Raw genomic sequence first — 15,997 nt, 5'->3', positions numbered from 1 at the left:
TGCATGTTATGTGTAATATTAAGTATCTACCTATAAGTTTAGTCATATAAGTTCTTTTGTTTTATTTGTTGTTTGCTGTGTGTATTTCCGACACCGAATAAATAATTTTTATCTTTTTATCTTATCTTATCTTAGAATTAGTACAGTGCACTTAGGATACACATCTAGAATCTAGATGTGCAGGTTTCCTCACGATGTTTTCCATCACCGTAAGAACACGTGGCTTCACAATTAAAATAATTCATTGGTACAGGCCAGGATTTCAACCCACGGCCTCTTGATTGAGAGGACGAGGCCTTATCCATTACGCCACCACTACTCTATCGGGATATGAAGGATATGAAGATTATACAAAACTATAAAAAACCAAATATAAAAAACTATTCGTTTCTTAAAATAGCGCAGTAGTACAGACTAACTTGAGTACAACTAATTTATCCTAGTGCATAGTCATGTTAGAAAATTGCTTCCGAAACTAAAGCGCCTAGGATTTTTATCGTTTTACTTAAGGGGACGGTGATGACGTTGCAAAAAAACGCTTTTATAAGTCCATTACCGCATACTTAAGGGTCCATTCTTCATCCAAGTTAGTCCCAATAATAGACGTCCTAAAGTTAAAAAAAAAACACCGACATTCAACTCTCAAAGTCACATAACTTTCAAACGGCTAAGCTGAACTCGAAAAACAACAAATCGAAAATCCGTTCAACCGTTTCGGAGCTACGCTACCACAGATACAGACACACATAACACAGACACGTGAATCTTATAACACCCCTCTTTTTCTCGTCGGGGATTAAAAATATAGTCACTTCAGGTATATGACTGGGGGATTTCATTTAGCGATTAGGTTAGCTTATCCTTAAATAATTTTCCTGTGGAAATGTTTATTTTCCTCTGTACCAACCCTGTGTTTTTTTAGGTTATTCGATACAATCGTAGATATATTTTACGTCACCATAGACTAACGTCACACTGTCTCCCTTATTTCCTCTTTAAATTACTATAAGCAATGTGTTAAAGTAATCCCGTCACGATTTATCTATCTTAAGTATACACCTACCTAGCTTCTGAATAACTGTATCGTCCTTACCCTTATAACGATACAACATTATCCTTCTTGTTCATTCCACGCATAAACTTTATTACTGAAACCCTCAGTGCCTTTCGGGTAAATAAGAAAAAGGGGTAGTAAATACTACCCGAAGATACGTACATTATGTTGGATGTAGTCGTAAATAACCTTTTGTACACAAATGAAACACACCCTGACTGTAGACCCCGCAAGTTGCAAGTGAATAAACTTCAATATTTATTACACTTAGCTTCAGCTTTTACCGCAAACAAAAAATGTAGTATTACGGTTTTAAGTATTATACGTGCAAACACTCGCAAGCAATGAAAAAGTTCCATTGACATATAGCACCTTATTACTCTAGAAACTAGCTTAATGACGCCGTCTGAATATTGAAGCGCATCAGGCTATTACCAATTAAAAAGCTACATATTGTATTCTAATTTTCAAATTGAAATAAAATGTAACCTTTATTTTGGTATTTGTTGGGTGGAACTTTTTCTTTGCCCGCGTGTGTATATGAGATCATAATAAACCTATTTACATACTCAATACATTGCTAGTATTTTTATGTTCTTACTTATAAATGAGATCGGGTCGTACTCACCGGTCGGGAACTGGGCCGGATGGGGCGCGGTTCGCGATAATTCCGCCCCTATCGCCTCGTAATCGCTTTTACCTGGAACATTTAAATAGCCTTTTATACGGGAATAAGTTTAATGTAGAGAAGAGACTGCGATGGAGGCTTTACAGGGCAAATGGGTAAGGGTAATATCATTTTTATCAGAGTCAGAGTAACATTTTAATAAGAGTTTGTGTAAAATTCCTGTAAAAGTCCTCAGGACATGTTTGTAGTTCGGAAATTCGCGTAGTGCTAATTGTAATAGAGTTATTAAAAATGTATGTACGTATGTAAATTACGTGTGTATGTACGTATGTGTGATTGGAATAAAAAACACTGCATTAAACTTCCACAAGAACTGACACGTTTTTAGCTGTTTCTATGATATATCATGTAATATAGTGTAATAATTTTATAAAATCATATAATTTGTTTAAAAAAACATTACAACTAACAAAAACGTTGCAATTTCAATAATTTATTTAAAAAGAAAATGTATGCGTAAAAACAGTAAATAATAAGAAATAAATATAAACTTATATTATATACCTTTTTTTTACCAAACGGGCAAATGTTTCCAACATCTCATATCAGTTCCTGAATCTTTCCTGAATAAATGTCTGAGAGGAAAGCTAAGTCACGCGGTTTACAGCAGGTAAGTCTCTCCTATTTACTTACTCTTTATGTAGATTTGTTCGTGGAATACTGAGAACGGATTGCACGATAAGATTTTATCATGATGATGTACATGTAATTTGTGTACAGTGATAAAGATAAATACTTACGGTAATAAGATTTATACGTAAATAATATACTTAGCTGGGGTATATTAATATGTTGTTTTTGAGTCGTATTTATGAATGGTGGACTTAATCGAAAACGATAAAACTATGTATACATATCTAAATATAAATCATGATAAACGTTCCTTATTTAGGTATAAATATGTATACAACCAGTGCACTGTGACATACACCAGACCAGCCAGAGTGTTTGTAACCACCACAATGAGAAGAATATAATATAATATGTGGGGAAATCCTTAGAATCCTAGAACTATTAGTCTGACGACGACATTAAAGTGCTCACATTTTAATTAAGAAAAGTTGAGCAGATAGCGGGACTTGTTGGAGAAAAAACTTCAACTGGATAAAATGGTGGCTCGACTGTTGTAATAAAACTAACCTTTAATTTATGTGTAGTTTTGACCCCTTTATTACCTTTTAACGCTAATGTAGGTCTATCAGTTTCACACCATAACTTCCAGTGGACAAATCACTTTTTTTGACACGTCTTGTCGTTAGGTAATTCGATAAGTGGGTCACCAAAATTTGTGCTTTGGCCCGCGCGGCGTGCACGGAACGATATCGCCGCGAGTGATAAGTATAAGTAAAATGTAGAAACATAATTATGTGCATTATAGTTCTAGCAGTCCATTGAACCGAAGTCAAATAAAATATGTAAAGGTAGGTAGTAGGTACACTCATGAAGTCAGTGTCATGATTCATGAGTTGACAAAGAAAGCGTGTCTGCTTTTCAAGCCCGCAGGGTTACTGTTGTAGTACAAAGGATAGCAGTCGTGCGAATCGGTACGTTTAATTTAAGTAGCTACAACGTGCTACATATTTTCAATACTTCTTTACGGAGTAGAAGCTTGGACTTTAACCCAGACCATGTGTAAACGGTTAGAAGCATTCGAAATGTGGGTTTATAGAAGAATATTGAAGATATCATGGAGGGATAAAATAAAAAACGAAACGGTATTGCAGAGAATGCAAAAAGGGACCGAAGTGCTTAAAACCGTAAAAAGGAGAAAGTTGCAGTACCTGGGACATATTATGCGCAACAGTAAATACGGTTTATTGCAACTTCTCCTACAAGGGAAAATTCAAGGCCGTCGAAGACCCGGTCGAAAAAGAACATCTTGGGTCCAAAATCTGAAAGACTGGTACAACACCGACACCACATCCTTGTTCCGAGCAGCAGTCTCGAAGGAAAGAATAAGCCAGATGATTGCCGACCTCCGATAGGAGATGGTACCCAAAGAAGAAGAAGAAGAAGAACGTGATAGAGTCGCTACCACAGCGGCGTGGAACTTAGTTATTGTAAGCTAAAGTGACCCCCAGGTGTCTACTGTCTAGTGCGAGTATACGCAAGTAAATATTGTATCACGCGATACCCTTTTACATAAATAGATATATGTAACACTTATATTTCGTAGGTGCTCGTTTTTGTGAATTAGTTCTTTATTTTAAATTTAATAAAGCGCCAATAATAATGCTCGGAAGACTATTATATACCTAGGTACGTCATTAATTACCCGCATAACTAATTCTCAATTAGGTTTTAGTTCAATTCAATTTATTTGTGATATTTTAGTTTAGGTGATTCATTAGTTTTGGAGCTTATTATTTCAATTTATGCTTTATTTAATAAAAAAATATTAATTACCTACCTACGTACCAGTAATATCGAGCAGTGAAAACGTAATAGCAATCTTATAAAATGAAAGCAATAGATATACGTATGGTTTCTAAAAGCATATAATCCTGTGTTTTTGGAAAAATTACTGTTGTTGTTGTAGTCCTATGGTAACCCAGAGGTGGGGGGTCTCCACAAAAAACTGTTAGTACTTAATTACTTTTACGATGTACGATAGATAGAGAAGAGAGAGAGATGTACCCAAGCATACTATGATTGGATATCTCATGATAATTTTTTTATTGTATAGCATAAGACGAAAGAGACTAATCCCTACGACACAGGGAATCCTAGTGTAGGGGTTAGGGATATTATAAGACTGTTTCAATGTTTTGGCTATCAATAAAGATATTTGTATTTGTATTTGTATTTGTAATGACCACGACCTCTAAGTACTTTACGACTGCTAATACATTTAAGTACATAGATGCTTATGCATATCTGATACAACATGGCGCACCTACGCTAGCTGACGGATTCAGAGTCTTATGCAAATAAGGGTTCGAGAGTCTACTCTGGATTTTCCGATATGAACTTTCAAATGGCTTATTTTTCTTTTTACCATCTTAGTCAATAGAAAACTACTAGAGGAGGGCTAGCCACTGTGGATAAATCATGCCACTGTGGATAAATCAGATTAGCGTTAATCATTGAATGCTCAGGGTATCATCAACATCAACCTATAGCTGTCCACTGCTGCACATAGGCATCTTCCAATGCACACCACTGGATGAGATCTAAGTATAGCTTTCCATTATAACTACCACGATCAGTCAGCGATTGACGCTAATCTGACCGGATACTCTTTTCACCACGGTGCCAAACCATAGATAAGTAACCTCTTATTGTAGTCACCGACCGAGTAATGTATAAGGTATTCGAATTACATCTAATGGGGAAGAAAATCAAGTAACATTTTGGCAGCACCAGCGAGTGTCCCTTTCTGGTTCTGACCAATTACATTTTTGGGGAGAAAAAATGGCGACTGAACCAACCAATTAGAACTGGGGAATTAGGAATTAGAGAAAGTCGCCTTAGGTGCCATCTGTAATTAGCTTTTAGTTTTTCTCCCAATCATGTCAATCGTAAATTCGGAGTGCCCCCCACGCCGTAGTGTAGCGAAGCAAGGCGGGTCGATGGAGGTAGCACGCTCGGGAAAGCACTTTAAATGCTGCCTGCACGTCCTATATCCACTTGCTACATATTTAAGAGTATTTATTCTAACACTCTGTATAATACAGTGCAACTTGAGCTCTACATGTCAGTGTAGTTTGTCCCTTTGAATTTAAAAGTTGAGACTTTTGAACTAAATGGACAAACTGCTGATGCACAGTTTACCTTACGACCACGATCTAGAATATTGGAGAGACATCAAATATAACATTATAAGTAATTACTTGTGTTCAGTAGTGACACTAATAATTATTTACACCCGAGGAGCTGGAATAGATTTATAGAATTGGTCGTATAGGAGCATTGATAATTATAGAGATTTTGCGGTATCCCGGCTGAGATCGTTTTAAAGTTCATTGATATGTTTAAAACATTTGCGTAGTATGCGCAAAATGTTAAAAATTATTTAAACTGGGTTTAATTCCGTTAAAAGGTAAAGTTAGTCTCAGTGATTCTTTTCAATAGCACTTTAATCGAGCCATTAAAGATACAAACAGTCAATGTCCCGCCCAGCCCGACTTCGACTAATCAAACGGGTGTGGAGCGGATAGGAAGCGGGGATGCATGGGACAGTTCAATCCAAGATTGCAGATAGCAACTAGCATGGAGGTCGTAAAGACGACTTCGAGTCGGTTACAGTGGTTTATTGAAGTATCTATCCCTTGTATTAGCTATATTTCCGTCTTCTTCTTAGCGTGTCGGAGCTTAGTTGAGATAGGATTAGCCAGTTAGAATACTGACTGCCCAGGGAGCGGCAGACGTAGCTATATGGGTGAGTGTGTACACGAGCGTAAAATGTGCCCGCTCTATACTTCAGTTACATCATCAAAATAAACATATCAGGTAATTTATACATATACGTAATAACGAAAATGAAAAAAAAAAAAAAACACGCCTTGTACTAATGTACTCACTTGCGGGGTAGGCAGAGGTGCATTGCTGCACCCACTTTTCGCCAGAGTGTTATGTTAGTCCCAATGTAATAGGGGGCGGGCCTATTGCCATTTTACGGGCACATCCAAGACCCGAGAACAAATATCTGTGTTTTAAACAAATATCTGCCCCAGCCGGGAATCGAACCCGGGACCATCGGCTCAGTAGTCAGGGTCACTAACCACTACGCCATTCGGTCGTTCAATAAATATAACGCTTAAGACTAAAGAAGTAGCATTAGGTATATAATAACATGATGTATTGTTTGAAATATTTTAAGGTAAGTGTACATTATCCTGAATCATAAATTCAGGCCCGCTGTTCAAGTCGTCGGCTAGAGAGGAAGTAAATTACGCCAAGAAGTTGGTCGGAGATATTTATTCACGCCACCTGGTGGGATTATTATACAGGGTGTGGCAAAAAGGGAGCCGAAAGGGGGTAATTCTGAACAACTTTTGTCCTAAGAACACAATAATAGGTTCTCCATAGAAACATTATGGTTCACGTGAATTTTTGACTATTATTTACTAAACGACATTTCTGGCAAATAAACTATTTCATTTCATTATAGACTTTACTAGATTTTATTTTATGGAAACTTCCAAAAGTTGGTTATTATGACCCTCTACCCTTTGTCACCTTACCATACCACGTTTGTAACATTCTAAATTTTATGTCGCTAAGCTTGGATTCTTATACTAAGTATGATTTTAGGAAAGGTAGCGATACGAGAGCTTGCCCGTGGTCCAATACAAGCAATTTTCTATCCAAAACGACCAATTTGAATAGACTGATTAGGTTCTAAGGTTAGGACGACCGAATGGCGTAGTGGTTAGTGACCCTGACTACAGAGCCGAAGGTCCCGGGTTCGATTCCCGGCTGGGGCAGATATTTGTTTAAACACAGATATTTGTTCTCGGGTCTTGGATGTGCCCGTAAAATGGCAATAGGCCCGCCCCCTATTACATTGGGACTAACAAAACACCATGGCGAAAAGTGGGTGCAGCAATGCACCTCTGCCTTCCCCGCAAGGGAGTACATTAGTACAAGGCGTGAGTGTGTGTGTTTTTTTTTTTGATTAGGTTCTCGTCAAACAAAGCTCGGTTTGACATTTTAAACAGCACTTTAAAAACTTCGGGAGGTAAAAAAAAAATATGTATATTACGAGAAGAGAATAAATAGATCTTAGTAATTGTCCCTGTCTTCCTGAAAGAACCTCACGTAAGTAATCTGTTTTTAGTGCTCTCCTGCGTAATAAAAGCTAAGCTTAGTCTAGTTGTTTATACGACCATGTTAGTGCTACGGTTCGTCTGCCGAAATAAAGCTATAGATGATATAAATTGCTATGAAAATGAAAAATGAAAAATTTCTTTATTATACAATTGTTACAAATTTTATGATGCACTGCTTCTACATTAGGTTGCCCTGTGTCGTAGAAGACAGGCTCCTCATTAATGTGACAACTATTAAGTATAACAAAGAGAAGAAAAAAAAAACTTGATATGAACTTAAGTTAGTTTACAACTATTCATGCATGTGTAGTGAGTAGTGAGTGAGAAGTGTGTATGTGTGTGTGTGTGTGTTTGTGTGTGTGTGTGAGAGATAATGTATGTGTGTGTATATGTGTGTTTTATGTGTGTGTGTGTATATGGGCGAAGGTTGAATGTGGCGTCTATAAATAAGAAAAATTCAAAAAAGAAATTTAAAAAAAAAGTATACAATATGTAACTTAAACTTGGATATAAAATAAGTCCTCAGTTGATTCGTAATCAAATTGACTCAGCCAGTTTATAATGAACTTTTTGAAATTGAAGTTCTTGAAATTGACAAGTTGATTGTCCTCAAGCAAGACCATGTTATATAGTTTAGGGGCAATGTAATTAAAATGTCGTTGGCCTATGGCTGATTTTACAGAAGGAATATAAAATCTTGGCACTCTTCTAAGCATAAGTGGTTCGCTAGGGACAACTTTGGAGTGGAATCTTCGCAGGACCTGATAAATAAACAATTTACGTATAGGAAGGACATTCGCGTCTTTGTACAAACAGTCTGTAGAGTATCGGTAAGGTAGACCAAGAGCAACTTTAAGAATAGCTCTTTGAGCTCTTTCGACTTCCAACAAATAAGTTTTAGCTGCACAGCCCCAAGTACAAATACAGTATGTTAGAATACTTTGGCATAGCGCTTTGTAGGTTGAGATTAACAGCTTTTGGTCAGCAGCTAGCCTTAGATTTCTAAAAACATGTATGAGCTTCCGAGCCCTGCCTGATAGGCTTGATATATGCGATGGCCAGTTCAGCTTGTCATCTAAAATTACACCTAGATATTTTACGGTGGGAACTCTCGCAAGAATGGTACAGCTACAGTCCCTGACACAGTTCCTGTTGCACGGAAATGTATGAATTTTGATTTCGAAAGATATATCAGGTTCGTTGGCTTTAGTTTTGCTGAAACAAAGATATTTAGTTTTGAGTGCATTAATAGTAAGAAGATTATCCTCCAACCATGTCGTTACCCTACACAAGCCCTTCTCTGTTAGAACACGTACCTCTGGCCAAGTTTTACCATGAAACAGTACGACTGTATCATCAGCAAACATGACCAGGTCTGCACCAGGTATGGAGAGATTGCATAGACTGTTAATATACAGAAGGAATAAGGATGGACCAAGTGTGCTGCCTTGTGGGACACCATAAGTGCATTTGGCACTTTCGCTAAGATAAGAACCAAGTCGCACACACTGTTGTCGGTTAGTTAAATAGTCTTCAAACCAGGAAAGTACCGTACCTCTGATGCCTAGATTTTCGAGACGTCTCAGAAGAATCGGGATCGAGACCGTGTCGAAGGCTTTCTGGAGGTCCAAAAAGACTCCGACACAGCTCTCTCCTTGGTCCACGTAATCAGTGATCATTGAAGTTAGTTTTAGTACTGCGTCCTCGGTAGATATTCCTGATCTGAATCCGTATTGGTTAATGCCGATTAAACCAGAGTTATTTGCATAATTAATTAACCTTCTGTTCACTAGCTTTTCTAGTATTTTAGAAAGGATTGGAAGAAGTGCAATTGGTCTGTAGTTGGTTGGTTTGTCACGGTCTCCTGACTTAAAAATTGGGCAAACAACGGCAGACTTGAACAGTGTTGGGAAGACCCCAGTAGAAAAACTCAGGTTGCATAAAAAGGCGATTGGTTCTAATAGAGTATCGCAATTAAGTTTTAAAATCTTTGCCGAAATTTTATCCAATCCGGCTGCACTATTAGAGTCAAGTTGCACAATAATTCTTTCAATTTCATAGGTATCTGTAGGAGCTAAATACATACAATTTAGTGGGGTAAAATTATCTGTTGCTCCTGTCACTAATGCTGACTCACTGGTCTTCATAATTCGCATTGTACCTAAGCCCAGCTAGTTCGCTACCTATGCATGTGAAGTACGTGTTCACTTCATTAAGAGATTCCACAGGAAGATCCTTTATTTTAAGTAGTTCTAATGGAGGTTCTTTTGATTTAGTAAGGTTGCAAAGTTCTTTAATTACCTTCCAAGTTTCTTTGTTATTACCAGCAGTTTTTTTTAGTTCGTTGGCATAGTATTCCTTTTTTGAATGCTTAATTATTTTATTACATATTTGCCTATAATTTGAATATTCTTGTAGTAGATTAATATCATTAGGTTGTTTTTTAGTTTTTTTAAATAATTTGTCTCTTATTCGAATCGATTTTATCATTCCTATAGTTATCCAGGGTTTAAGGGGTTTTAATTTCTTAGAAATTGTAACCACAGTGGTGTTTTTGGAAATAATTGTTTGAATATTTTGTGATACATTTGCAGTTGCTTCGTTAACGTCTTTACAAGAATAAAAAAAGTCCCAGTCTATCTTTTTTAGCTCAGAGCGTATACATTCGTAGTCTATAAATGATTTAGTAAAAGGTTGTGTAGGTTTTTTATTTATCGGTTTATTTATATGAATTAATATTGGTGAGTGATCAGTGAATGCGTCGAAGACAAAAGTATGACAATCATACTTACATTTAACCATGAAATGGTCAAGGCATGCATTCTGTCTAGTCGCTTTATCTATACCCTGCCTTAGCCCGTGGAAAGCCATCATATTAACCTTTAAGTATGGACGTCATTTTTTCTTAACACCAGTGCGGACGTGGAGCCTCACAGGCTCCTATATGCATACACTTTTTTTTTGAGAATTTGATATAAGATTACTTTAAAACTGATTGGATATTGAATTTAAAGGATTTAGCAATAAAATAACGTGCTTATGTAATCAAATATTATTTAAAAAAATATAGAAATGTGGAAAACTCAAACTTATGGCACTTTTAAGTCCTAATTTACTGAGGCTACATTTTCTGGTATTAAAAACAGTCAAAATTATTACTATAACAAAATTAGTCTTATTTTCTTAAAATATAATACATAAGTAACCGAAAACACAAAACACCTGCTTCAGGTAACTATTATATAAAATATTGACCACAGTCTAATAGCGCCAATTTATTGGCAGTCAATGCACAGAGGTCTAAAACACTTGGAGACACACAGGCAACACAAACATAGGTATTCATCCTATGTTTTTTCGCGGGACAGATTCTACATGCTCTTGTGGACCCTTGACTGGTTTCTTGATCCTGGAAACCTTCTGTGACCATAATTATCATCACCTAAAATTCGATTCATTAGTCAACCTTAGCTCTCTTGGCAATCGTCTATTTATATCACGTCTTTGCACATGAGGCACTACATGCACACGTGCTAGTTTTTTTAGAAATTACCTTTACCTTTAGAAGTACCATCATTATTTATTTTTCACATTTTGAAAAAAAAATCTAAAAAAAACATAATCGCCCATACAAAATATATTGTATGACAACAATGGACGTGTAGCCTGACAGGCTCCAGTCAATTTTTTGATGGTCATTACTCACGTGATATTCACCGGACGACTCAACCTCCTCCCTCATTGGTAATTTGGCAACTAAAACAAAAGCTACTGAGCCGCTCAATCGCGGGGAGCGGGGGGAAATAGGCAAAACTATAAAAACGTAAACATTAGGTAGCCTGTGAGACTCCACGTCCATACTTAAAGGTTAAGGTAATCATTTGTTTTAGTAGTTGCATTTCCTGGCAGTGTATCGATGTTGACGTCACCCGTAAAAATTATATTACCTGTTTGTAATGTCTGTAGAAAGGAATTTAGGGAATTAATGTATTGGTATATAGGTAGTTTAGTTTGTAATTGTAAATTATATAAATTATGTAAATAATTGTACGTTAATAAAATTCCATTAATGTAGTTGGTGGGGTTTTTAAAGGTCGATGGGCGATAGGTACAAATAATGGTGAGGTCATCGGGTAAGTCGAGCCGTAGACAATTACCTTCTTTAATGTTTATTTCGGTGCTTATTACTGAAATGCTAGACTTGACATAAGCAACTACGCCATCGTTTTGGTTATAGGTTTTTTTTGTAGAAAAGTTGTCGTAGCCATTTATAGTCGGTATAATAGTATCTGAATCCGTCCAGCTTTCTGATAAGACAATTATATCAATTTGCAGTTCAAGTTTTGTTAAGAAAATTAGAAAGCGGTCAAGATTACAATTGATACTTCTTATGTTCACTGAGAGAACGGTTAACGAGTTTTTAGTTAGTTTAAGAGTAGATTTCAGTATGGATGGATTAGGGACATAAGAGCAACTGATCTGGTCTATCTGCTCAATGTCAGTTGAGTGTAAATTAATAATAGGATTGAATTATGTAATGAAGATAAAAATTTGTCAAAATAATTGATTTGATTTGTGCATTTTTTTCTGGATAATAATAATATAGTTGACCCAAGGATACGATAATAGGCATGTAGTATAAAATAACTGTGGTACTGCTAGTAGTTGCCCGGATTTCTTGAATGAATGTGTGTATATAGATGTGCAGTATAGTAATATGTGTGAGTAGGGATAGGAAATTAAAGTGGTTTGTGCGTGATAGTGTGTATGTGAGTGTGAAATGTGTTACAGTTACAATTAAATAGTTCTTGTATATGAGTGTTTGATGTTCACATTAAATTTGTATAAACTATTATTGGATACATTGTTTAAAGAATAATAATTACTTAACAGTGATGCAGACAAACTTAATGGAATTAAAATGAAATTGATACATGCAAACCAGATAGAGTAAGATAGTCACTGTTTGATTTTTAAAAGGTCTGACTCGTCAATAATACGCAGTGCGGGAGCACCATCTTGCTTGCGGAGGTAGACAGTGCCATGCGAGATCCAGCAATATTTATAGTTCAGGGCTTTGGACGTTTCCCTGGCCATTGCATAGATTTTCTTATTTTTGAAGGTGAGTCTCTCCGATACGTATATTGCTTTTTTTGGACCTTCAATATGTAGGTGCATTGTGTTAAGCTTAAATAAATAAATAAAATAACGCCGTTAAATATTTTAACGGCGGACAACACTTCTTCCTTTTTTAGGACAGTCGCGAACTCGGCAACGATCGGCTTGTTGCTGGGGTTAGAGGTGGAAATCCGATGTATATTTTTGACTTCACTATTCTCTATGCTGACTTTAAGGACATCCCCAGTCTTTTTTAGCACGTGCAATAAGTCCGACTTGGTTTCTCCATTTTTTTGCGGGACATTTATTAGTTCTATCGAGCCAGAACGAGAAGCGCGGTCCAGGAACTCAATTTTGCTCTCGAGGAGCGCTATCTTTTTCTTGTCTGATTTTTGCTCTTCTTCCATGTCATTGAACCTAATAAGAAGTTCATCGTATTTTTGAGACATAAATTCTATGGAGCTTTGAACCTCACTCATTTGGGATTTTATGTCTCTCATGAAACTCATGATGGTATTTAATTTTGCGTCTTGCGCTGAAAATAGCTGTTTCATCGTTTCAATCTCATCAGAAGTTGTATCTGTTTGGCTCTCCGAACTCTCACGCCGCTGCCGCTTGGTTATCTTTCGCGTAGCAACCCGTGCCCGTGTTGTAGCATCTGGATTTATGTTACATAAATTAGGCTCCGATTCGCAATGCTCCAATGGGGCGCTCAAGGATTTCGTAGCTTTAGATGGAGACCTTTCAGTAGGCATTTTATAAATGTAGTCACTTACGTATAAGTTTGTGAGTAGTAAGTGTTTAACTCTCTGAGAGGCAAGGATCGACTGTGCAAAGTTGTAAACACTTCTGCGCGGCTTACTCTGTGACAAGACCGATGCGACGTCACTGACTCATCGGCTGGAGGGCTGCTTTACCGAATGTAGTCACTGCGTGCTGCGCGTAGCGTCGACAGTTGCTTGCGATCACACAGAATTTATTTGCACACCCGCAGTTAGATGTTAAATGTTATTTTGATCAATTAATCACTTTAAACACGATTTTTATTAAACTGAAGCTTAATTCACTTAGCTTTACTGTTGGTGATTTTAAGTTAATAAGTTATTTACTTTAGTTTTGCGAGATAACTATGTTTTATCTATTTTAATAACGGAGCCTCGACATAAACAATGTTACCGGTGAACCGTGCGGTCAAAGATCTATATTCTTATAAATGCTGACTGCACCAATAAAATAAATCCACGGCAAACACGTAGGTAGTCTTTATAATTGAAATGCAAGAGTTGGGTACATTTATAGCTGTACATATATTATGTCGGTATTTCTATTTATTTGTTATTAGATTAATAGTGTGGTGATTCGCTTACTAGTCACCTCTGACTACCCCTTCGGGGATTACAGTCGTGAGCATATGAATGTTATTTGTTATAAAAAAAAATTGGACATTTTCAGGAGCTGTATATTTATGCCATGTTATGTGTTCAGCCCCTAGCCATAGACTAATATTAGTTAAGTAAAACACATTTTTTTAAGTTAATCACATTTATTTACAAAATTTACAGACACATAGATTTGCTAAACCGTGAGGTTTGCTGGCAGAAAATCCTCTCGTTTACAATACGAAGTTTACATTGTATTGAGCAAGTATGTAGGTAGTGTATTAGTCTATGCCCCAGCATACATTCGGGACAACATATTGCCAAGGCTCAAATAGCAGGGTGCAGCTTGCACATATTGTCTATGTCAACAGTTTGAGTATACGTATACTCGTAGTACATACACATTGAGTATGAATGGTCTGGAGACGAAATAGGCAGACGTTCCCCTCTGGCGGGGTGGTAGGCCAGAAAGGCCCACCGATTTATAAAAACTACTTGCAGTCTCAATTTTCACTAGACTCAATCTAGTTGGCAAAGCGTTCGTTTCATGGAAAATGATTTGTTTACATACTAAAATGACAGTTTCAATTCATAGAATATCCGGATTCCGGATTTGATCTCAGATTTGGTCATGGTTTATTGTTATTAGCTGTTTCCTAGCAACCAATTTCAAAAAAATGCAATAGTGATGTACCGGTATGTAGATATGTATTAATCGACAAAAAAGGTCATAGTTGGGAAGCGTCCGTAGTCGAATAGGCTTCAGTAATCGTAACTGAGACGCGAGCATAGGATTCGAAACCTCCGTTTACGTTGCGTATCGTCAACTGTCACTGTCAAAATGTAAGGCAAAGTTAGTTCCAAAAGTGACATTTGTTTTTTCCATATGTTAGGTGCAATTTCACCAAACGCTAAACGTATTTAGTAGCCTGTGAAACGTCTGTCAGTTAGTACTAAATGTATTTAAAATTTGATTTAAATACATTTAGCGTTTGGTAAAAGTGACCCTTCTTGTAGATTCGAAAATAGTATCGAATCCGGTGCTCGCTACACTGATCACTGAGGTTAAGCAACAACTGACACGGTCAGCCATTGGTAGGTACAGCATGAGTTACCGATTTCAAATGGTTCTTTTCTGGACGCTTCCGTGCTTCGGACGGGACGTTAAGCCGTGGGTCCCGGTTGCTGCTTCGGCAGCAGTCGTTAAGCCTAGTCAGAGGCCGCCCGAAGGGGTGGCTAGAAAGCATGTGACCGTCGCGTTGCCCACTTACTCGACAACTTCAGTGCATTGTACTCATTCAAAAACGGCGATACGGCTCGCGACCTATCACGTGAGTATAAATGTACAGCGAAAAGCGGGGGACTTCGTTTATTAATAATTCCTAACTAAATTTAACTATACCTAATTAATTTGAAATTAGTATTTCTAACCCATGTTCTCAAATTCACCGATAACACTTATCGATAATTGTTACATCCATTGGCAAGAAAAATGAAGACACTGTGTTCATTATTAAATGTCACTTCACGTAACCCTTATTGCTGGGAATTAAAACTCATAATGATATGTCCCATGAGACATAATCATGGTAAACGGTAAAATTTCCCCCCGCAAAAATTGGCAGATTTTTTTGTATCAAGAAAGATCGCTATGGCGCTTCCCGAGGGTACACCCGAGCCCGCGTTGTTCTATGTACATACATTATAAGTACCTGTATGCCAAGTAAAACAAATACCTACTCGTTTAAAAATAGAATGAATAAGGCACAAAATCTTTCCCCGGGAGGAGCTAAATAACAGTTTCATGACAATAATAAGTAAAAATGATTCAGTTTCATCTTTTGTGGGTTCCGTACAGAAATTTATCGCACGAAAAATCGCGCTGCGCGATTAGTTCACCAACAGAATAAAAGAAAGAAAGAAAACATATATTTGACACACTGAACAATAAAAGCAGAAAAAATTAAGAAAAAGAATACAACCA

At 37.0% G+C, this 15,997-nt stretch overlaps 1 protein-coding gene across 4 annotated transcripts in view; it reads right to left on the bottom strand.

The window, feature by feature from the left end:
- The window catches only part of LOC105391556 (solute carrier family 12 member 6), a 355,094-nt gene that overhangs the window by 154,998 nt on the left and 184,099 nt on the right, over positions 1 to 15,997 (bottom strand). The gene's annotated exons all lie outside the window — the stretch shown is intronic.

This window comes from Plutella xylostella, chromosome 5 (genome assembly GCF_932276165.1).
Source record: "Plutella xylostella chromosome 5, ilPluXylo3.1, whole genome shotgun sequence".
In the NCBI taxonomy this organism is placed as follows: domain Eukaryota; kingdom Metazoa; phylum Arthropoda; class Insecta; order Lepidoptera; family Plutellidae; genus Plutella; species Plutella xylostella.
The sequence above is the reverse complement of the archived record's forward strand: the minus strand, read 5'-3'. Positions and strand labels throughout refer to the sequence as shown.